We start from the raw sequence: 23,338 nt of genomic DNA on the forward strand, positions 1-23,338 counted from the left end.
AATATAGGAGAAAACAGAATGAAACCTAAAAATTCAAACTGTTACTGGAAATGAACGCTTCAACATAGAAGAACGAAGTTTCGGGAACCAAATTGCCACCTTAGTGTACTGATCATTACCTGAAACTATCATCAAGTTTGGGTGAAAACATATTTGCTGAGATTTCTGGAGATTCGTAATTTTTGGATGCTTGGCAACCCCTTTCCATGAAAGTGTTTCTCGCCAGTCAATGCTTAGGGCTACATCAAGAGGAAACAAAACATAGAGATAGAACGTGAAACTACTTTATTGTGTCAAGTTTCAAGAAGCTAGCACAAACCGTGTTGGATTTAGAGTTCCAAATACATCTATCAATATAGGAGAAAACAGAGTGAAACCTAAAAATTCAAACTGTTACTGGAAAAGAAAGCTTCAACATAGAAGAATGAAATTTGGTGAACCAAGTGGGCTTAGTGTTGTGATCATTACCTGAAAGGATCATCCAGTTTGTGTGAAAAAATATTTGCTGAGATTTCTGGAGATTCGTAATTTTTGGAAGCTTGGCAACCCGTTTCCATGAAAGTGTTCCTCGCCAGTCCCTGCTAAGGGCTACATCAAGAGGAAACAAAACATAGAGACAGAACGTGAAACTACTTTATTGTGTCAAGTTTCAAGAAGCTAGCACAAACCGTGTTGGATTTAGATTTCCAAATACATCTATCAATATAGGAGAAAACAGAGTGAAACCTAAAAATTCAAACTGTTACTGGAAATGAACGCTTCAACATAGAAGAACGAAATTTGGTGAACCAAGTGGGCTTAGTGTTCTGATCATTACCTGAAAGTATCATCCAGTTTGGGTGAAAAAATATTTGCTGAGATTTCTGGAGATTCGTAATTTTTGGAAGCTTGGCAACCCCTTTCCATGGAAGTGTTTCTCGCCAGTCACTGCTTAGGGCTACATCAAGAGGAAACAAAACATAGAGATAGAACGTGAAACTACATTATTGTGTCAAGTTTCAAGAAGCTAGCACAAACCGTGTTGGATTTAGAGTTCCAAATACATCTATCAATATAGGAGAAAACAGAGTGAAACCTAAAAATTCAAACTGTTACTGGAAAAGAACGCTTCAACATAGAAGAACGAAATTTGGTGAACCAAGTGGGCTTAGTGTTCTGATCATTACCTGAAAGGATCATCCAGTTTGTGTTAAAAAATATTTGCTGAGATTTCTGGAGATTCGTAATTTTTGGAAGCTTGGCAACCCGTTTCCATGAAAGTGTTTCTCGCCAGTCCCTGCTAAGGGCTACATCAAGAGGAAACAAAACATAGAGACGGAACGTGAAACTACTTTATTGTGTCAAGTTTCAAGAAGCTAGCACAAACCGTGTTGGATTTAGAGTTCCAAATACATCTATCAATATAGGAGAAAACAGAATGAAACCTAAAAATTCAAACTGTTACTGGAAATGAACGCTTCAACATAGAAGAACGAAGTTTCGGGAACCAACTCGCCGCCTTAGTGTACTGATCATTACCTGAAACTATCATCAAGTTTGGGTGAAAACATATTTGCTGAGATTTCTGGAGATTCGTAATTTTTGGATGCTTGGCAACCTTTTTCCATGAAAGTGTTTCTCGCCAGTCACTGCTTAGGGCTACATCAAGAGGAAACAAAACATAGAGATAGAACGTGAAACTACATTATTGTGTCAAGTTTCAAGAAGCTAGGACAAATCGTGTTGGATTTAGAGTTCCAAATACATCTATCAATATAGGAGAAAACAGAGTGAAACCTAAAAATTCAAACTGTTACTGGAAACGAACGCTTCAACATAGAAGAATGAAATTTGGGGAACCAAGTCAGCATAGTGTACTGATCATTACCTGAAAGTATCATCCAGTTTGGGTGAAAAAATATTTGCTGAGATTTCTGGAGATTCGTAATTTTTGGACGCTTGGCAGCCCCTTTATATGGAAGTGTTTATCGCCAGTCACTGCTTAGGGCTACATCAAGAGGAAACAAAACATAGAGATAGAACGTGAAACTACATTATTGTGTCAAGTTTCAAGAAGCTAGCACAAACCGTGTTGGATTTAGAGTTCCAAATACATCTATCAATATAGGAGAAAACAGAGTGAAACCTAAAAATTCAAACTGTTACTGGAAATGAACGCTTCAACATAGAAAAACGAAATTTGGTGAACCAAGTGGGCTTAGTGTTCTGATCATTACCTGAAAGTATCATCCAGTTTGGGTGAAAAAATATTTGCTGAGATTTCTGGAGATTCATAATTTTTGGAAGCTTGGCAACCCCTTTCCATGAAAGTGTTTCTCGCCAGTCCCTGCTAAGGGCTAAATCAAGAGGAAACAAAACATAGAGACAGAACGTGAAACTACTTTATTGTGTCAAGTTTCAAGAAGCTAGCACAAACCGTGTTGGATTTAGAGTTCCAAATACATCTATCAATATAGGAGAAAACAGAATGAAACCTAAAAATTCAAACTGTTACTGGAAATGAACGCTTCAACATAGAAGAACGAAGTTTCGGGAACCAAATCGCCGCCTTAGTGTACTGATCATTACCTGAAACTATCATCAAGTTTGGGTGAAAACATATTTGCTGAGATTTCTGGAGATTCGTAATTTTTGGATGCTTGGCAACCCCTTTCCATGAAAGTGTTTCTCGCCAGTCACTGCTTAGGGCTACATCAAGAGGAAACAAAACATAGAGATAGAACGTGAAACTACATTATTGTGTCAAGTTTCAAGAAGCTAGCACAAACCGTGTTGGATTTAGAGTTCCAAATACATCTATCAATATAGGAGAAAACAGAGTGAAACCTAAAAATTCAAACTGTTACTGGAAAAGAACGCTTCAACATAGAAGAACGAAATTTGGTGAACCAAGTGGGCTTAGTGTTCTGATCATTACCTGAAAGGATCATCCAGTTTGTGTGAAAAAATATTTGCTGAGATTTCTGGAGATTCGTAATTTTTGGACGCTTGGCAACCCCTTTATATGGAAGTGTTTCTCGCCAGTCACTGCTTAGGGCTACATCAAGAGGAAACAAAACATAGAGATAGAACGTGAAACTACATTATTGTGTCAAGTTTCAAGAAGCTAGCACAAACCGTGTTGGATTTAGAGTTCCAAATACATCTATCAATATAGGAGAAAACAGAGTGAAACCTAAAAATTCAAACTGTTACTGGAAATGAACGCTTCAACATAGAAGAACGAAATTTGGTGAACCAAGTGGGCTTAGTGTTCTGATCATTACCTGAAAGTATCATCCAGTTTGTGTGAAAAAATATTTGCTGAGATTTCTGGAGATTCGTAATTTTTGGAAGCTTGGCAACCCCTTTCCATGGAAGTGTTTCTCGCCAGTCACTGCTTAGGGCTACATCAAGAGGAAACAAAACATAAAGATAGAACGTGAAACTACATTATTGTGTCAAGTTTCAAGAAGCTAGCACAAACCGTGTTGGATTTAGAGTTCCAAATACATCTATCAATATAGGAGAAAACAGAGTGAAACCTAAAAATTCAAACTGTTACTGGAAAAGAACGCTTCAACATAGAAGAACGAAATTTGGTGAACCAAGTGGGCTTAGTGTTCTGATCATTACCTGAAAGGATCATCCAGTTTGTGTGAAAAAATATTTGCTGAGATTTCTGGAGACTCGTAATTTTTGGAAGCTTGGCAACCCGTTTCCATGAAAGTGTTTCTCGCCAGTCCCTGCTAAGGGCTACATCAAGAGGAAACAAAACATAGAGACGGAACGTGAAACTACTTTATTGTGTCAAGTTTCAAGAAGCTAGCACAAACCGTGTTGGATTTAGAGTTCCAAATACATCTATCAATATAGGAGAAAACAGAATGAAACCTAAAAATTCAAACTGTTACTGGAAATGAACGCTTCAACATAGAAGAACGAAGTTTCGGGAACCAACTCGCCGCCTTAGTGTACTGATCATTACCTGAAACTATCATCAAGTTTTGGTGAAAACATATTTGCTGAGATTTCTGGAGATTCGTAATTTTTGGATGCTTGGCAACCCCTTTCCATGAAAGTGTTTCTCGCCAGTCACTGCTTAGGGCTACATCAAGAGGAAACAAAACATAGAGATAGAACGTGAAACTACATTATTGTGTCAAGTTTCAAGAAGCTAGCACAAACCGTGTTGGATTTAGAGTTCCAAATACATCTATCAATATAGGAGAAAACAGAGTGAAACCTAAAAATTCAAACTGTTACTGGAAACGAACGCTTCAACATAGAAGAATGAAATTTGGGGAACCAAGTCAGCATAGTGTACTGATCATTACCTGAAAGTATCATCCAGTTTGGGTGAAAAAATATTTGCTGAGATTTCTGGAGATTCGTAATTTTTGGACGCTTGGCAGCCCCTTTATATGGAAGTGTTTATCGCCAGTCACTGCTTAGGGCTACATCAAGAGGAAACAAAACATAGAGATAGAACGTGAAACTACATTATTGTGTCAAGTTTCAAGAAGCTAGCACAAACCGTGTTGGATTTAGAGTTCCAAATACATCTATCAATATAGGAGAAAACAGAGTGAAACCTAAAAATTCAAACTGTTACTGGAAATGAACGCTTCAACATAGAAAAACGAAATTTGGTGAACCAAGTGGGCTTAGTGTTCTGATCATTACCTGAAAGTATCATCCAGTTTGGGTGAAAAAATATTTGCTGAGATTTCTGGAGATTCATAATTTTTGGAAGCTTGGCAACCCCTTTCCATGAAAGTGTTTCTCGCCAGTCCCTGCTAAGGGCTAAATCAAGAGGAAACAAAACATAGAGACAGAACGTGAAACTACTTTATTGTGTCAAGTTTCAAGAAGCTAGCACAAACCGTGTTGGATTTAGAGTTCCAAATACATCTATCAATATAGGAGAAAACAGAATGAAACCTAAAAATTCAAACTGTTACTGGAAATGAACGCTTCAACATAGAAGAACGAAGTTTCGGGAACCAAATTGCCACCTTAGTGTACTGATCATTACCTGAAACTATCATCAATTTTGGGTGAAAACATATTTGCTGAGATTTCTGGAGATTCGTAATTTTTGGATGCTTGGCAACCCCTTTCCATGAAAGTGTTTCTCGCCAGTCAATGCTTAGGGCTACATCAAGAGGAAACAAAACATAGAGACGGAACGTGAAACTACTTTATTGTGTCAAGTTTCAAGAAGCTAGCACAAACCGTGTTGGATTTAGAGTTCCAAATACATCTATCAATATAGGAGAAAACAGAGTGAAACCTAAAAATTCAAACTGTTACTGGAAAAGAAAGCTTCAACATAGAAGAACGAAATTTGGTGAACCAAGTGGGCTTAGTGTTGTGATCATTACCTGAAAGGATCATCCAGTTTGTGTGAAAAAATATTTGCTGAGATTTCTGGAGATTCGTAATTTTTGGAAGCTTGGCAACCCGTTTCCATGAAAGTGTTCCTCGCCAGTCCCTGCTAAGGGCTACATCTAGAGGAAACAAAACATAGAGACAGAACGTGAAACTACTTTATTGTGTCAAGTTTCAAGAAGCTAGCACAAACCGTGTTGGATTTAGATTTCCAAATACATCTATCAATATAGGAGAAAACAGAGTGAAACCTAAAAATTCAAACTGTTACTGGAAATGAACGCTTCAACATAGAAGAACGAAATTTGGTGAACCAAGTGGGCTTAGTGTTCTGATCATTACCTGAAAGTATCATCCAGTTTGGGTGAAAAAATATTTGCTGAGATTTCTGGAGATTCGTAATTTTTGGAAGCTTGGCAACCCCTTTCCATGGAAGTGTTTCTCGCCAGTCACTGCTTAGGGCTACATCAAGAGGAAACAAAACATAGAGATAGAACGTGAAACTACATTATTGTGTCAAGTTTCAAGAAGCTAGCACAAACCGTGTTGGATTTAGAGTTCCAAATACATCTATCAATATAGGAGAAAACAGAGTGAAACCTAAAAATTCAAACTGTTACTGGAAAAGAACGCTTCAACATAGAAGAACGAAATTTGGTGAACCAAGTGGGCTTAGTGTTCTGATCATTACCTGAAAGGATCATCCAGTTTGTGTTAAAAAATATTTGCTGAGATTTCTGGAGATTCGTAATTTTTGGAAGCTTGGCAACCCGTTTCCATGAAAGTGTTTCTCGCCAGTCCCTGCTAAGGGCTACATCAAGAGGAAACAAAACATAGAGACGGAACGTGAAACTACTTTATTGTGTCAAGTTTCAAGAAGCTAGCACAAACCGTGTTGGATTTAGAGTTCCAAATACATCTATCAATATAGGAGAAAACAGAATGAAACCTAAAAATTCAAACTGTTACTGGAAATGAACGCTTCAACATAGAAGAACGAAGTTTCGGGAACCAACTCGCCGCCTTAGTGTACTGATCATTACCTGAAACTATCATCAAGTTTGGGTGAAAACATATTTGCTGAGATTTCTGGAGATTCGTAATTTTTGGATGCTTGGCAACCTTTTTCCATGAAAGTGTTTCTCGCCAGTCACTGCTTAGGGCTACATCAAGAGGAAACAAAACATAGAGATAGAACGTGAAACTACATTATTGTGTCAAGTTTCAAGAAGCTAGGACAAATCGTGTTGGATTTAGAGTTCCAAATACATCTATCAATATAGGAGAAAACAGAGTGAAACCTAAAAATTCAAACTGTTACTGGAAACGAACGCTTCAACATAGAAGAATGAAATTTGGGGAACCAAGTCAGCATAGTGTACTGATCATTACCTGAAAGTATCATCCAGTTTGGGTGAAAAAATATTTGCTGAGATTTCTGGAGATTCGTAATTTTTGGACGCTTGGCAGCCCCTTTATATGGAAGTGTTTATCGCCAGTCACTGCTTAGGGCTACATCAAGAGGAAACAAAACATAGAGATAGAACGTGAAACTACATTATTGTGTCAAGTTTCAAGAAGCTAGCACAAACCGTGTTGGATTTAGAGTTCCAAATACATCTATCAATATAGGAGAAAACAGAGTGAAACCTAAAAATTCAAACTGTTACTGGAAATGAACGCTTCAACATAGAAAAACGAAATTTGGTGAACCAAGTGGGCTTAGTGTTCTGATCATTACCTGAAAGTATCATCCAGTTTGGGTGAAAAAATATTTGCTGAGATTTCTGGAGATTCATAATTTTTGGAAGCTTGGCAACCCCTTTCCATGAAAGTGTTTCTCGCCAGTCCCTGCTAAGGGCTAAATCAAGAGGAAACAAAACATAGAGACAGAACGTGAAACTACTTTATTGTGTCAAGTTTCAAGAAGCTAGCACAAACCGTGTTGGATTTAGAGTTCCAAATACATCTATCAATATAGGAGAAAACAGAATGAAACCTAAAAATTCAAACTGTTACTGGAAATGAACGCTTCAACATAGAAGAACGAAGTTTCGGGAACCAAATCGCCGCCTTAGTGTACTGATCATTACCTGAAACTATCATCAAGTTTGGGTGAAAACATATTTGCTGAGATTTCTGGAGATTCGTAATTTTTGGATGCTTGGCAACCCCTTTCCATGAAAGTGTTTCTCGCCAGTCACTGCTTAGGGCTACATCAAGAGGAAACAAAACATAGAGATAGAACGTGAAACTACTTTATTGTGTCAAGTTTCAAGAAGCTAGCACAAACCGTGTTGGATTTAGAGTTCCAAATACATCTATCAATATAGGAGAAAACAGAGTGAAACCTAAAAATTCAAACTGTTACTGGAAAAGAAAGCTTCAACATAGAAGAACGAAATTTGGTGAACCAAGTGGGCTTAGTGTTCTGATCATTACCTGAAAGGATCATCCAGTTTGTGTGAAAAAATATTTGCTGAGATTTCTGGAGATTCGTAATTTTTGGAAGCTTGGCAACCCGTTTCCATGAAAGTGTTCCTCGCCAGTCCCTGCTAAGGGCTACATCAAGAGGAAACAAAACATAGAGACAGAACGTGAAACTGCTTTATTGTGTCAAGTTTCAAGAAGCTAGCACAAACCGTGTTGGATTTAGATTTCCAAATACATCTATCAATATAGGAGAAAACAGAGTGAAACCTAAAAATTCAAACTGTTACTGGAAATGAACGCTTCAACATAGAAGAACGAAATTTGGTGAACCAAGTGGGCTTAGTGTTCTGATCATTACCTGAAAGTATCATCCAGTTTGGGTGAAAAAATATTTGCTGAGATTTCTGGAGATTCGTAATTTTTGGAAGCTTGGCAACCCCTTTCCATGGAAGTGTTTCTCGCCAGTCACTGCTTAGGGCTACATCAAGAAGAAACAAAACATAGAGATAGAACGTGAAACTACATTATTGTGTCAAGTTTCAAGAAGCTAGCACAAACCGTGTTGGATTTAGAGTTCCAAATACATCTATCAATATAGGAGAAAACAGAGTGAAACCTAAAAATTCAAACTGTTACTGGAAACGAACGCTTCAACATAGAAGAACGAAATTTGGTGAACCAAGTGGGCTTAGTGTTCTGATCATTACCTGAAAGGATCATCCAGTTTGTGTGAAAAAATATTTGCTGAGATTTCTGGAGATTCGTAATTTTTGGAAGCTTGGCAACCCGTTTCCATGAAAGTGTTTCTTGCCAGTCACTGCTAAGGGCTACATCAAGAGGAAACAAAACATAGAGACAGAACGTGAAACTACTTTATTGTGTCAAGTTTCAAGAAGCTAGCACAAACCGTGTTGGATTTAGAGTTCCAAATACATCTATCAATATAGGAGAAAACAGAATGAAACCTAAAAACTCAAACTGTTACTGGAAATGAACGCTTCAACATAGATGAACGAAGTTTCGGGAACCAAGTCACCTTAGTGTACTGATCATTACCTGAAACTATCATCAAGTTTGGGTGAAAAAATATTTGTTGAGATTTCTGGAGATTCGTAATTTTTGGATGCTTGGCAACCCCTTTCCATGAAAGTGTTTCTCGCCAGTCACTGCTTAGGGCTACATCAAGAGGAAACAAAACATATAGATAGAACCTGAAACTACTTTATTGTGTCAAGTTTCAAGAAGCTAGCACAAACCGTGTTGGATTTAGAGTTCCAAATACATCTATCAATATAGGAGAAAACAGAGTGAAACCTAAAAATTCAAACTGTTACTGGAAACGAACGCTTCAACATAGAAGAATGAAATTTGGGGAACCAAGTCAACTTAGTGTACTGATCATTACCTGAAAGTATCATCCAGTTTGGGTGAAAAAATATTTGCTGAGATTTCTGGAGATTCGTAATTTTTGGACGCTTGGCAACCCCTTTATATGGAAGTGTTTCTCGCCAGTCACTGCTTAGGGGTACATCAAGAGGAAACAAAACATAGAGATAGAACGTGAAACTACATTATTGTGTCAAGTTTCAAGAAGCTAGCACAAACCGTGTTGGATTTAGAGTTCCAAATACATCTATCAATATAGGAGAAAACAGAGTGAAACCTAAAAATTCAAACTGTTACTGGAAATGAACGCTTCAACATAGAAGAACGAAATTTGGTGAACCAAGTGGGCTTAGTGTTCTGATCATTACCTGAAAGTATCATCCAGTTTGGGTGAAAAAATATTTGCTGAGATTTCTGGAGATTCGTAATTTTTGGAAGCTTGGCAACCCCTTTCCATGGAAGTGTTTCTCGCCAGTCACTGCTTAGGGCTACATCAAGAGGAAACAAAACATAGAGATAGAACGTGAAACTACATTATTGTGTCAAGTTTCAAGAAGCTAGCACAAACCGTGTTGGATTTAGAGTTCCAAATACATCTATCAATATAGGAGAAAACAGAGTGAAACCTAAAAATTCAAACTGTTACTGGAAAAGAACGCTTCAACATAGAAGAACGAAATTTGGTGAACCAAGTGGGCTTAGTGTTCTGATCATTACCTGAAAGGATCATCCAGTTTGTGTTAAAAAATATTTGCTGAGATTTCTGGAGATTCGTAATTTTTGGAAGCTTGGCAACCCGTTTCCATGAAAGTGTTTCTCGCCAGTCCCTGCTAAGGGCTACATCAAGAGGAAACAAAACATAGAGACGGAACGTGAAACTACTTTATTGTGTCAAGTTTCAAGAAGCTAGCACAAACCGTGTTGGATTTAGAGTTCCAAATACATCTATCAATATAGGAGAAAACAGAATGAAACTTAAAATTCAAACTGTTACTGGAAATGAACGCTTCAACATAGAAGAACGAAGTTTCGGGAACCAACTCGCCGCCTTAGTGTACTGATCATTACCTGAAACTATCATCAAGTTTGGGTGAAAACATATTTGCTGAGATTTCTGGAGATTCGTAATTTTTGGATGCTTGGCAACCCCTTTCCATGAAAGTGTTTCTCGCCAGTCACTGCTTAGGGCTACATCAAGAGGAAACAAAACATAGAGATAGAACGTGAAACTACATTATTGTGTCAAGTTTCAAGAAGCTAGCACAAATCGTGTTGGATTTAGAGTTCCAAATACATCTATCAATATAGGAGAAAACAGAGTGAAACCTAAAAATTCAAACTGTTACTGGAAACGAACGCTTCACCATAGAAGAATGAAATTTGGGGAACCAAGACAGCATAGTGTACTGATCATTACATGAAAGTATCATCCAGTTTGGGTGAAAAAATATTTGCTGAGATTTCTGGAGATTCGTAATTTTTGGACGCTTGGCAGCCCCTTTATATGGAAGTGTTTATCGCCAGTCACTGCTTAGGGCTACATCAAGAGGAAACAAAACATAGAGATAGAACTTGAAACTACATTATTGTGTCAAGTTTCAAGAAGCTAGCACAAACCGTGTTGGATTTAGAGTTCCAAATACATCTATCAATATAGGAGAAAACAGAGTGAAACCTAAAAATTCAAACTGTTACTGGAAATGAACGCTTCAACATAGAAAAACGAAATTTGGTGAACCAAGTGGGCTTAGTCTTCTGATCATTACCTGAAAGTATCATCCAGTTTGGGTGAAAAAATATTTGCTGAGATTTCTGGAGATTCATAATTTTTGGAAGCTTGGCAACCCCTTTCCATGAAAGTGTTTCTCGCCAGTCACTGCTAAGGGCTACATCAAGAGGAAACAAAACATAGAGACAGAACGTGAAACTACTTTATTGTGTCAAGTTTCAAGAAGCTAGCACAAACCGTGTTGGATTTAGAGTTCCAAATGCATCTATCAATATAGGAGAAAACAGAATGAAACCTAAAAATTCAAACTGTTACTGGAAATGAACGCTCCAACATAGAAGAACGAAGTTTCGGGAACCAAATCGCCGCCTTAGTGTACTGATCATTACCTGAAACTATCATCAAGTTTGGGTGAAAACATATTTGCTGAGATTTCTGGAGATTCGTAATTTTTGGATGCTTGGCAACCCCTTTCCATGAAAGTGTTTCTCGCCAGTCACTGCTTAGGGCTACATCAAGAGGAAACAAAACATAGAGATAGAACGTGAAACTACTTTATTGTGTCAAGTTTCAAGAAGCTAGCACAAACCGTGTTGGATTTAGAGTTCCAAATACATCTATCAATATAGGAGAAAACAGAGTGAAACCTAAAAATTCAAACTGTTACTGGAAAAGAAAGCTTCAACATAGAAGAACGAAATTTGGTGAACCAAGTGGGCTTAGTGTTCTGATCATTACCTGAAAGGATCATCCAGTTTGTGTGAAAAAATATTTGCTGAGATTTCTGGAGATTCGTAATTTTTGGAAGCTTGGCAACCCGTTTCCATGAAAGTGTTCCTCGCCAGTCACTGCTAAGGGCTACATCAAGAGGAAACAAAACATAGAGACAGAACGTGAAACTACTTTATTGTGTCAAGTTTCAAGAAGCTAGCACAAACCGTGTTGGATTTAGATTTCCAAATACATCTATCAATATAGGAGAAAACAGAGTGAAACCTAAAAATTCAAACTGTTACTGGAAATGAACGCTTCAACATAGAAGAACGAAATTTGGTGAACCAAGTGGGCTTAGTGTTCTGATCATTACCTGAAAGTATCATCCAGTTTGGGTGAAAAAATATTTGCTGAGATTTCTGGAGATTCGTAATTTTTGGAAGCTTGGCAACCCCTTTCCATGGAAGTGTTTCTCGCCAGTCACTGCTTAGGGCTACATCAAGAAGAAACAAAACATAGAGATAGAACGTGAAACTACATTATTGTGTCAAGTTTCAAGAAGCTAGCACAAACCGTGTTGGATTTAGAGTTCCAAATACATCTATCAATATAGGAGAAAACAGAGTGAAACCTAAAAATTCAAACTGTTACTGGAAACGAACGCTTCAACATAGAAGAACGAAATTTGGTGAACCAAGTGGGCTTAGTGTTCTGATCATTACCTGAAAGGATCATCCAGTTTGTGTGAAAAAATATTTGCTGAGATTTCTGGAGATTCGTAATTTTTGGAAGCTTGGCAACCCGTTTCCATGAAAGTGTTTCTTGCCAGTCACTGCTAAGGGCTACATCAAGAGGAAACAAAACATAGAGACAGAACGTGAAACTACTTTATTGTGTCAAGTTTCAAGAAGCTAGCACAAACCGTGTTGGATTTAGAGTTCCAAATACATCTATCAATATAGGAGAAAACAGAATGAAACCTAAAAACTCAAACTGTTACTGGAAATGAACGCTTCAACATAGATGAACGAAGTTTCGGGAACCAAGTCACCTTAGTGTACTGATCATTACCTGAAACTATCATCAAGTTTGGGTGAAAAAATATTTGTTGAGATTTCTGGAGATTCGTAATTTTTGGATGCTTGGCAACCCCTTTCCATGAAAGTGTTTCTCGCCAGTCACTGCTTAGGGCTACATCAAGAGGAAACAAAACATATAGATAGAACCTGAAACTACTTTATTGTGTCAAGTTTCAAGAAGCTAGCACAAACCGTGTTGGATTTAGAGTTCCAAATACATCTATCAATATAGGAGAAAACAGAGTGAAACCTAAAAATTCAAACTGTTACTGGAAACGAACGCTTCAACATAGAAGAATGAAATTTGGGGAACCAAGTCAACTTAGTGTACTGATCATTACCTGAAAGTATCATCCAGTTTGGGTGAAAAAATATTTGCTGAGATTTCTGGAGATTCGTAATTTTTGGACGCTTGGCAACCCCTTTATATGGAAGTGTTTCTCGCCAGTCACTGCTTAGGGCTACATCAAGAGGAAACAAAACATAGAGATAGAACGTGAAACTACATTATTGTGTCAAGTTTCAAGAAGCTAGCACAAACCGTGTTGGATTTAGAGTTCCAAATACATCTATCAATATAGGAGAAAACAGAGTGAAACCTAAAAATTCAAACTGTTACTGGAAATGAACGCTTCAACATAGAAGAACGAAATTTGGTGAACCAAGTGGGCTTAGTGTTCTGATCATTACCTGAAAGTATCATCCAGTTTGGGTGAAAAAATATTTGCTGAGATTTCTGGAGATTCGTAATTTTTGGAAGCTTGGCAACCCCTTTCCATGGAAGTGTTTCTCGCCAGTCACTGCTTAGGGCTACATCAAGAGGAAACAAAACATAGAGATAGAACGTGAAACTACATTATTGTGTCAAGTTTCAAGAAGCTAGCACAAACCGTGTTGGATTTAGAGTTCCAAATACATCTATCAATATAGGAGAAAACAGAGTGAAACCTAAAAATTCAAACTGTTACTGGAAAAGAACGCTTCAACATAGAAGAACGAAATTTGGTGAACCAAGTGGGCTTAGTGTTCTGATCATTACCTGAAAGGATCATCCAGTTTGTGTTAAAAAATATTTGCTGAGATTTCTGGAGATTCGTAATTTTTGGAAGCTTGGCAACCCGTTTCCATGAAAGTGTTTCTCGCCAGTCCCTGCTAAGGGCTACATCAAGAGGAAACAAAACATAGAGACGGAACGTGAAACTACTTTATTGTGTCAAGTTTCAAGAAGCTAGCACAAACCGTGTTGGATTTAGAGTACCAAATACATCTATCAATATAGGAGAAAACAGAATGAAACCTAAAAATTCAAACTGTTACTGGAAATGAACGCTTCAACATAGAAGAACGAAGTTTCGGGAACCAACTCGCCGCCTTAGTGTACTGATCATTACCTGAAACTATCATCAAGTTTGGGTGAAAACATATTTGCTGAGATTTCTGGAGATTCGTAATTTTTGGATGCTTGGCAACCCCTTTCCATGAAAGTGTTTCTCGCCAGTCACTGCTTAGGGCTACATCAAGAGGAAACAAAACATAGAGATAGAACGTGAAACTACATTATTGTGTCAAGTTTCAAGAAGCTAGCACAAATCGTGTTGGATTTAGAGTTCCAAATACATCTATCAATATAGGAGAAAACAGAGTGAAACCTAAAAATTCAAACTGTTACTGGAAACGAACGCTTCACCATAGAAGAATGAAATTTGGGGAACCAAGTCAGCATAGTGTACTGATCATTACCTGAAAGTATCATCCAGTTTGGGTGAAAAAATATTTGCTGAGATTTCTGGAGATTCGTAATTTTTGGACGCTTGGCAGCCCCTTTATATGGAAGTGTTTATCGCCAGTCACTGCTTAGGGCTACATCAAGAGGAAACAAAACATAGAGATAGAACGTGAAACTACATTATTGTGTCAAGTTTCAAGAAGCTAGCACAAACCGTGTTGGATTTAGAGTTCCAAATACATCTATCAATATAGGAGAAAACAGAGTGAAACCTAAAAATTCAAACTGTTACTGGAAATGAACGCTTCAACATAGAAAAACGAAATTTGGTGAACCAAGTGGGCTTAGTGTTCTGATCATTACCTGAAAGTATCATCAAGTTTGGGTGAAAAAATATTTGCTGAGATTTCTGGAGGTTCGTAATTCTTGGAAGCTTGGGAACCCCTTTCCATGAAAGTGTTTCTCGCCAGTCCCTGCTAAGGGCTAAATCAAGAGGAAACAAAACATAGAGACAGAACGTGAAACTACTTTATTGTTTCAAGTTTCAAGAAGCTAGCACAAACCGTGTTGGATTTAGAGTTCCAAATACATCTATCAATATAGGAGAAAACAGAATGAAACCTAAAAATTCAAACTGTTACTGGAAATGAACGCTCCAACATAGAAGAACGAAGTTTCGGGAACCAAATCGCCGCCTTAGTGTACTGATCATTACCTGAAACTATCATCAAGTTTGGGTGAAAACATATTTGCTGAGATTTTTGGAGATTCGTAATTTTTGGATGCTTGGCAACCCCTTTCCATGAAAGTGTTTCTCGCCAGTCAATGCTTAGGGCTACATCAAGAGGAAACAAAACATAGAGATAGAACGTGAAACTACTTTATTGTGTCAAGTTTCAAGAAGCTAGCACAAACCGTGTTGGATTTAGAGTTCCAAATACATCTATCAATATAGGAGAAAACAGAGTGAAACCTAAAAATTCAAACTGTTACTGGAAAAGAACGCTTCAACATAGAAGAACGAAATTTGGTGAACCAAGTGGGCTTAGTGTTCTGATCATTACCTGAAAGGATCATCCAGTTTGTGTTAAAAAATATTTGCTGAGATTTCTGGAGATTCGTAATTTTTGGAAGCTTGGCAACCCGTTTCCATGAAAGTGTTTCTCGCCAGTCCCTGCTAAGGGCTACATCAAGAGGAAACAAAACATAGAGACGGAACGTGAAACTACTTTATTGTGTCAAGTTTCAAGAAGCTAGCACAAACCGTGTTGGATTTAGAGTTCCAAATACATCTATCAATATAGGAGAAAACAGAGTGAAACCTAAAAATTCAAACTGTTACTGGAAACGAACGCTTCAACATAGAAGAATGAAATTTGGGGAACCAAGTCAGCATAGTGTACTGATCATTACCTGAAAGTATCATCCAGTTTGGGTGAAAACATATTTGCTGAGATTTCTGGAGATTCGTAATTTTTGGACGCTTGGCAGCCCCTTTATATGGAAGTGTTTATCGCCAGTCACTGCTTAGGGCTACATCAAGAGGAAACAAAACATAGAGATAGAACGTGAAACTACATTATTGTGTCAAGTTTCAAGAAGCTAGCACAAACCGTGTTGGATTTAGAGTTCCAAATACATCTATCAATATAGGAGAAAACAGAGTGAAACCTAAAAATTCAAACTGTTACTGGAAATGAACGCTTCAACATAGAAAAACGAAATTTGGTGAACCTAGTGGGCTTAGTGTTCTGATCATTACCTGAAAGTATCATCCAGTTTGGGTGAAAAAATATTTGCTGAGATTTCTGGAGATTCATAATTTTTGGAAGCTTGGCAACCCCTTTCCATGAAAGTGTTTCTCGCCAGTCCCTGCTAAGGGCTAAATCAAGAGGAAACAAAACATAGAGACAGAACGTGAAACTACTTTATTGTGTCAAGTTTCAAGAAGCTAGCACAAACCGTGTTGGATTTAGAGTTCCAAATACATCTATCAATATAGGAGAAAACAGAATGAAACCTAAAAATTCAAACTGTTACTGGAAATGAACGCTTCAACATAGAAGAACGAAGTTTCGGGAACCAAATCGCCACCTTAGTGTACTGATCATTACCTGAAACTATCATCAAGTTTGGGTGAAAACATATTTGCTGAGATTTCTGGAGATTCGTAATTTTTGGATGCTTGGCAACCCCTTTCCATGAAAGTGTTTCTCGCCAGTCACTGCTTAGGGCTACATCAAGAGGAAACAAAACATAGAGATAGAACGTGAAACTACTTTATTGTGTCAAGTTTCAAGAAGCTAGCACAAACCGTGTTGGATTTAGAGTTCCAAATACATCTATCAATATAGGAGAAAACAGAGTGAAACCTAAAAATTCAAACTGTTACTGGAAAAGAAAGCTTCAACATAGAAGAACGAAATTTGGTGAACCAAGTGGGCTTAGTGTTCTGATCATTACCTGAAAGGATCATCCAGTTTGTGTGAAAAAATATTTGCTGAGATTTCTGGAGATTCGTAATTTTTGGAAGCTTGGCAACCCGTTTCCATGAAAGTGTTCCTCGCCAGTCCCTGCTAAGGGCTACATCAAGAGGAAACAAAACATAGAGACAGAACGTGAAACTACTTTATTGTGTCAAGTTTCAAGAAGCTAGCACAAACCGTTGTGGATTTAGATTTCCAAATACATCTATCAATACAGGAGAAAACAGAGTGAAACCTAAAAATTCAAACTGTTACTGGAAATGAACGCTTCAACATAGAAGAACGAAATTTGGTGAACCAAGTGGGCTTAGTGTTCTGATCATTACCTGAAAGTATCATCCAGTTTGGGTGAAAAAATATTTGCTGAGATTTCTGGAGATTCGTAATTTTTGGAAGCTTGGCAACCCCTTTCCATGGAAGTGTTTCTCGCCAGTCACTGCTTAGGGCTACATCAAGAAGAAACAAAACATAGAGATAGAACGTGAAACTACATTATTGTGTCAAGTTTCAAGAAGCTAGCACAAACCGTGTTGGATTTAGAGTTCCAAATACATCTATCAATATAGGAGAAAACAGAGTGAAACCTAAAAATTCAAACTGTTACTGGAAACGAACGCTTCAACATAGAAGAACGAAATTTGGTGAACCAAGTGGGCTTAGTGTTCTGATCATTACCTGAAAGGATCATCCAGTTTGTGTGAAAAAATATTTGCTGAGATTTCTGGAGATTCGTAATTTTTGGAAGCTTGGCAACCCGTTTCCATGAAAGTGTTTCTTGCCAGTCACTGCTAAGGGCTACATCAAGAGGAAACAAAACATAGAGACAGAACGTGAAACTACTTTATTGTGTCAAGTTTCAAGAAGCTAGCACAAACCGTGTTGGATTTAGAGTTCCAAATACATCTATCAATATAGGAGAAAACAGAATGAAACCTAAAAACTCAAACTGTTACTGGAAATGAACGCTTCAACATAGATGAACGAAGTTTCGGGAACCAAGTCACCTTAGTGTACTGATCATTACCTGAAACTATCATCAAGTTTGGGTGAAAAAATATTTGTTGAGATTTCTGGAGATTCGTAACTTTTGGATGCTTGGCAACCCCTTTCCATGAAAGTGTTTCTCGCCAGTCACTGCTTAGGGCTACATCAAGAGGAAACAAAACATATAGATAGAACCTGAAACTACTTTATTGTGTCAAGTTTCAAGAAGCTAGCACAAACCGTGTTGTATTTAGAGTTCCAAATACATCTATCAATATAGGAGAAAACAGAGTGAAACCTAAAAATTCAAACTGTTACTGGAAACGAACGCTTCAACATAGAAGAATGAAATTTGGGGAACCAAGTCAACTTAGTGTACTGATCATTACCTGAAAGTATCATCCAGTTTGGGTGAAAAATATTTGCTGAGATTTCTGGAGATTCGTAATTTTTGGACGCTTGGCAACCCCTTTATATGGAAGTGTTTCTCGCCAGTCACTGCTTAGGGCTACATCAAGAGGAAACAAAACATAGAGATAGAACGTGAAACTACATTATTGTGTCAAGTTTCAAGAAGCTAGCACAAACCGTGTTGGATTTAGAGTTCCAAATACATCTATCAATATAGGAGAAAACAGAGTGAAACCTAAAAATTCAAACTGTTACTGGAAATGAACGCTTCAACATAGAAGAACGAAATTTGGTGAACCAAGTGGGCTTAGTGTTCTGATCATTACCTGAAAGTATCATCCAGTTTGGGTGAAAAAATATTTGCTGAGATTTCTGGAGATTCGTAATTTTTGGAAGCTTGGCAACCCCTTTCCATGGAAGTGTTTCTCGCCAGTCACTGCTTAGGGCTACATCAAGAGGAAACAAAACATAGAGATAGAACGTGAAACTACATTATTGTGTCAAGTTTCAAGAAGCTAGCACAAACCGTGTTGGATTTAGAGTTCCAAATACATCTATCAATATAGGAGAAAACAGAGTGAAACCTAAAAATTCAAACTGTTACTGGAAAAGAACGCTTCAACATAGAAGAACGAAATTTGGTGAACCAAGTGGGCTTAGTGTTCTGATCATTACCTGAAAGGATCATCCAGTTTGTGTTAAAAAATATTTGCTGAGATTTCTGGAGATTCGTAATTTTTGGAAGCTTGGCAACCCGTTTCCATGAAAGTGTTTCTCGCCAGTCCCTGCTAAGGGCTACATCAAGAGGAAACAAAACATAGAGACGGAACGTGAAACTACTTTATTGTGTCAAGTTTCAAGAAGCTAGCACAAACCGTGTTGGATTTAGAGTTCCAAATACATCTATCAATATAGGAGAAAACAGAATGAAACCTAAAAATTCAAACTGTTACTGGAAATGAACGCTTCAACATAGAAGAACGAAGTTTCGGGAACCAACTCGCCGCCTTAGTGTACTGATCATTACCTGAAACTATCATCAAGTTTGGGTGAAAACATATTTGCTGAGATTTCTGGAGATTCGTAATTTTTGGATGCTTGGCAACCCCTTTCCATGAAAGTGTTTCTCGCCAGTCACTGCTTAGGGCTACATCAAGAGGAAACAAAACATAGAGATAGAACGTGAAACTACATTATTGTGTCAAGTTTCAAGAAGCTAGCACAAATCGTGTTGGATTTAGAGTTCCAAATACATCTATCAATATAGGAGAAAACAGAGTGAAACCTAAAAATTCAAACTGTTACTGGAAACGAACGCTTCAACATAGAAGAACGAAATTTGGTGAACCAAGTGGGCTTAGTGTTCTGATCATTACCTGAAAGTATCATCCAGTTTGGGTGAAAAAATATTTGCTGAGATTTCTGGAGATTCGTAAATTTGGAAGCTTGTCAACCCCTTTCCATGGAAGTGTTTCTCGCCAGTCACTGCTTAGGGCTACATCAAGAGGAAACAAAACATAGAGATAGAACGTGAAACTACATTATTGTGTCAAGTTTCAAGAAGCTAGCACAAACCGTGTTGGATTTAGAGTTCCAAATACATCTATCAATATAGGAGAAAACAGAGTGAAACCTAAAAATTCAAACTGTTACTGGAAATGAACGCTTCAACATAGAAAAACGAAATTTGGTGAACCAAGTGGGCTTAGTGTTCTGATCATTACCTGAAAGTATCATCCAGTTTGGGTGAAAAAATATTTGCTGAGATTTCTGGAGATTCATAATTTTTGGAAGCTTGGCAACCCCTTTCCATGAAAGTGTTTCTCGCCAGTCCCTGCTAAGGGCTAAATCAAGAGGAAACAAAACATAGAGACAGAACGTGAAACTACTTTATTGTGTCAAGTTTCAAGAAGCTAGCACAAACCGTGTTGGATTTAGAGTTCCAAATACATCTATCAATATAGGAGAAAACAGAATGAAACCTAAAAATTCAAACTGTTACTGGAAATGAACGCTTCAACATAGAAGAACGAAGTTTCGGGAACCAAATCGCCGCCTTAGTGTACTGATCATTACCTGAAACTATCATCAAGTTTGGGTGAAAAAATATTTGCTGAGATTTCTGGAGATTCGTAATTTTTGGATGCTTGGCAACCCCTTTCCATGAAAGTGTTTCTCGCCAGTCACTGCTTAGGGCTACATCAAGGGGAAACAAAACATAGAGATAGAACGTGAAACTACTTTATTGTGTCAAGTTTCAAGAAGCTAGCACAAACCGTGTTGTATTTAGAGTTCCAAATACATCTATCAATATAGGAGAAAACAGAGTGAAACCTAAAAATTCAAACTGTTACTGGAAACGAACGCTTCAACATAGAAGAATGAAATTTGGGGAACCAAGTCAGCTTAGTGTACTGATCATTACCTGAAAGTATCATCCAGTTTGGATGAAAAAATATTTGCTGAGATTTCTGGAGATTCGTAATTTTTGGACGCTTGGCAACCCCTTTATATGGAAGTTTTTCTCGCCAGGCACTGCTTAGGGCTACATCAAGAGGAAACAAAACATAGAGATAGCACGTAAAACTACATTATTGTGTCAAGTTTCAAGAAGCTAGCACAAACCGTGTTGGATTTAGAGTTCCAAATACATCTATCAATATAGGAGAAAACAGAGTGAAACCTAAAAATTCAAACTGTTACTGGTAAAGAACGCTTCAACATAGAAGAACGAAATTTGGTGAACCAAGTGGGCTTAGTGTTCTGATCATTACCTGAAAGGATCATCCAGTTTGTGTGAAAAAATATTTGCTGAGATTTCTGGAGATTCGTAATTTTTGGACGCTTGGCAACCCCTTTATATGGAAGTGTTTCTCGCCAGTCACTGCTTAGGGCTACATCAAGAGAAAACAAAACATAGAGATAGAACGTGAAACTACATTATTGTGTCAAGTTTCAAGAAGCTAGCACAAACCGTGTTGGATTTAGAGTTCCAAATACATCTATCAATATAGGAGAAAACAGAGTGAAACCTAAAAATTCAAACTGTTACTGGAAATGAACGCTTCAACATAGAAGAACGAAATTTGGTGAACCAAGTGGGCTTAGTGTTCTGATCATTACCTGAAAGTATCATCCAGTTTGGGTGAAAAAATATTTGCTGAGATTTCTGGAGATTCGTAATTTTTGGAAGCTTGGCAACCCCTTTCCATGGAAGTGTTTCTCGCCAGTCACTGCTTAGGGCTACATCAAGAGGAAACAAAACATAGAGATAGAACGTGAAACTACATTATTGTGTCAAGTTTCAAGAAGCTAGCACAAACCGTGTTGGATTTAGAGTTCCAAATACATCTATCAATATAGGAGAAAACAGAGTGAAACCTAAAAATTCAAACTGTTACTGGAAAAGAACGCTTCAACATAGAAGAACGAAATTTGGTGAACCAAGTGGGCTTAGTGTTCTGATCATTACCTGAAAAGATCATCCAGTTTGTGTTAAAAAATATTTGCTGAGATTTCTGGAGATTCGTAATTTTTGGAAGCTTGGCAACCCGTTTCCATGAAAGTGTTTCTCGCCAGTCCCTGCTAAGGGCTACATCAAGAGGAAACAAAACATAGAGACGGAACGTGAAACTACTTTATTGTGTCAAGTTTCAAGAAGCTAGCACAAACCGTGTTGGATTTAGAGTTCCAAATACATCTATCAATATAGGAGAAAACAGAATGAAACCTAAAAATTCAAACTGTTACTGGAAATGAACGCTTCAACATAGAAGAACGAAGTTTCGGGAACCAACTCGCCGCCTTAGTGTACTGATCATTACCTGAAACTATCATCAAGTTTGGGTGAAAACATATTTGCTGAGATTTCTGGAGATTCGTAATTTTTGGATGCTTGGCAACCCCTTTCCATGAAAGTGTTTCTCGCCAGTCACTGCTTAGGGCTACATCAAGAGGAAACAAAACATAGAGATAGAACGTGAAACTACATTATTGTGTCAAGTTTCAAGAAGCTAGCACAAACCGTGTTGTATTTAGAGTTCCAAATACATCTATCAATATAGGAGAAAACAGAGTGAAACCTAAAAATTCAAACTGTTACTGGAAACGAACGCTTCAACATAGAAGAATGAAATTTGGGGAACCAAGTCAACTTAGTGTACTGATCATTACCTGAAAGTATCATCCAGTTTGGGTGAAAAATATTTGCTGAGATTTCTGGAGATTCGTAATTTTTGGACGCTTGGCAACCCCTTTATATGGAAGTGTTTCTCGCCAGTCACTGCTTAGGGCTACATCAAGAGGAAACAAAACATAGAGATAGAACGTGAAACTACATTATTGTGTCAAGTTTCAAGAAGCTAGCACAAACCGTGTTGGATTTAGAGTTCCAAATACATCTATCAATATAGGAGAAAACAGAGTGAAACCTAAAAATTCAAACTGTTACTGGAAATGAACGCTTCAACATAGAAGAACGAAATTTGGTGAACCAAGTGGGCTTAGTGTTCTGATCATTACCTGAAAGTATCATCCAGTTTGGGTGAAAAAATATTTGCTGAGATTTCTGGAGATTCGTAATTTTTGGAAGCTTGGCAACCCGTTTCCATGAAAGTGTTTCTTGCCAGTCACTGCTTAGGGCTACATCAAGAGGAAACAAAACATAGAGATAGAACGTGAAACTACATTATTGTGTCAAGTTTCAAGAAGCTAGCACAAACCGTGTTGGATTTAGAGTTCCAAATACATCTATCAATATAGGAGAAAACAGAGTGAAACCTAAAAATTCAAACTGTTACTGGAAAAGAACGCTTCAACATAGAAGAACGAAATTTGGTGAACCAAGTGGGCTTAGTGTTCTGATCATTACCTGAAAGGATCATCCAGTTTGTGTTAAAAAATATTTGCTGAGATTTTTGGAGATTCGTAATTTTTGGAAGCTTGGCAACCCGTTTCCATGAAAGTGTTTCTCGCCAGTCCCTGCTAAGGGCTACATCAAGAGGAAACAAAACATAGA

This window comes from Spermophilus citellus (genome assembly GCF_964194105.1).
Source record: "Spermophilus citellus genome assembly, chromosome: 5".
NCBI classification, from domain to species: Eukaryota; Metazoa; Chordata; class Mammalia; order Rodentia; family Sciuridae; genus Spermophilus; species Spermophilus citellus.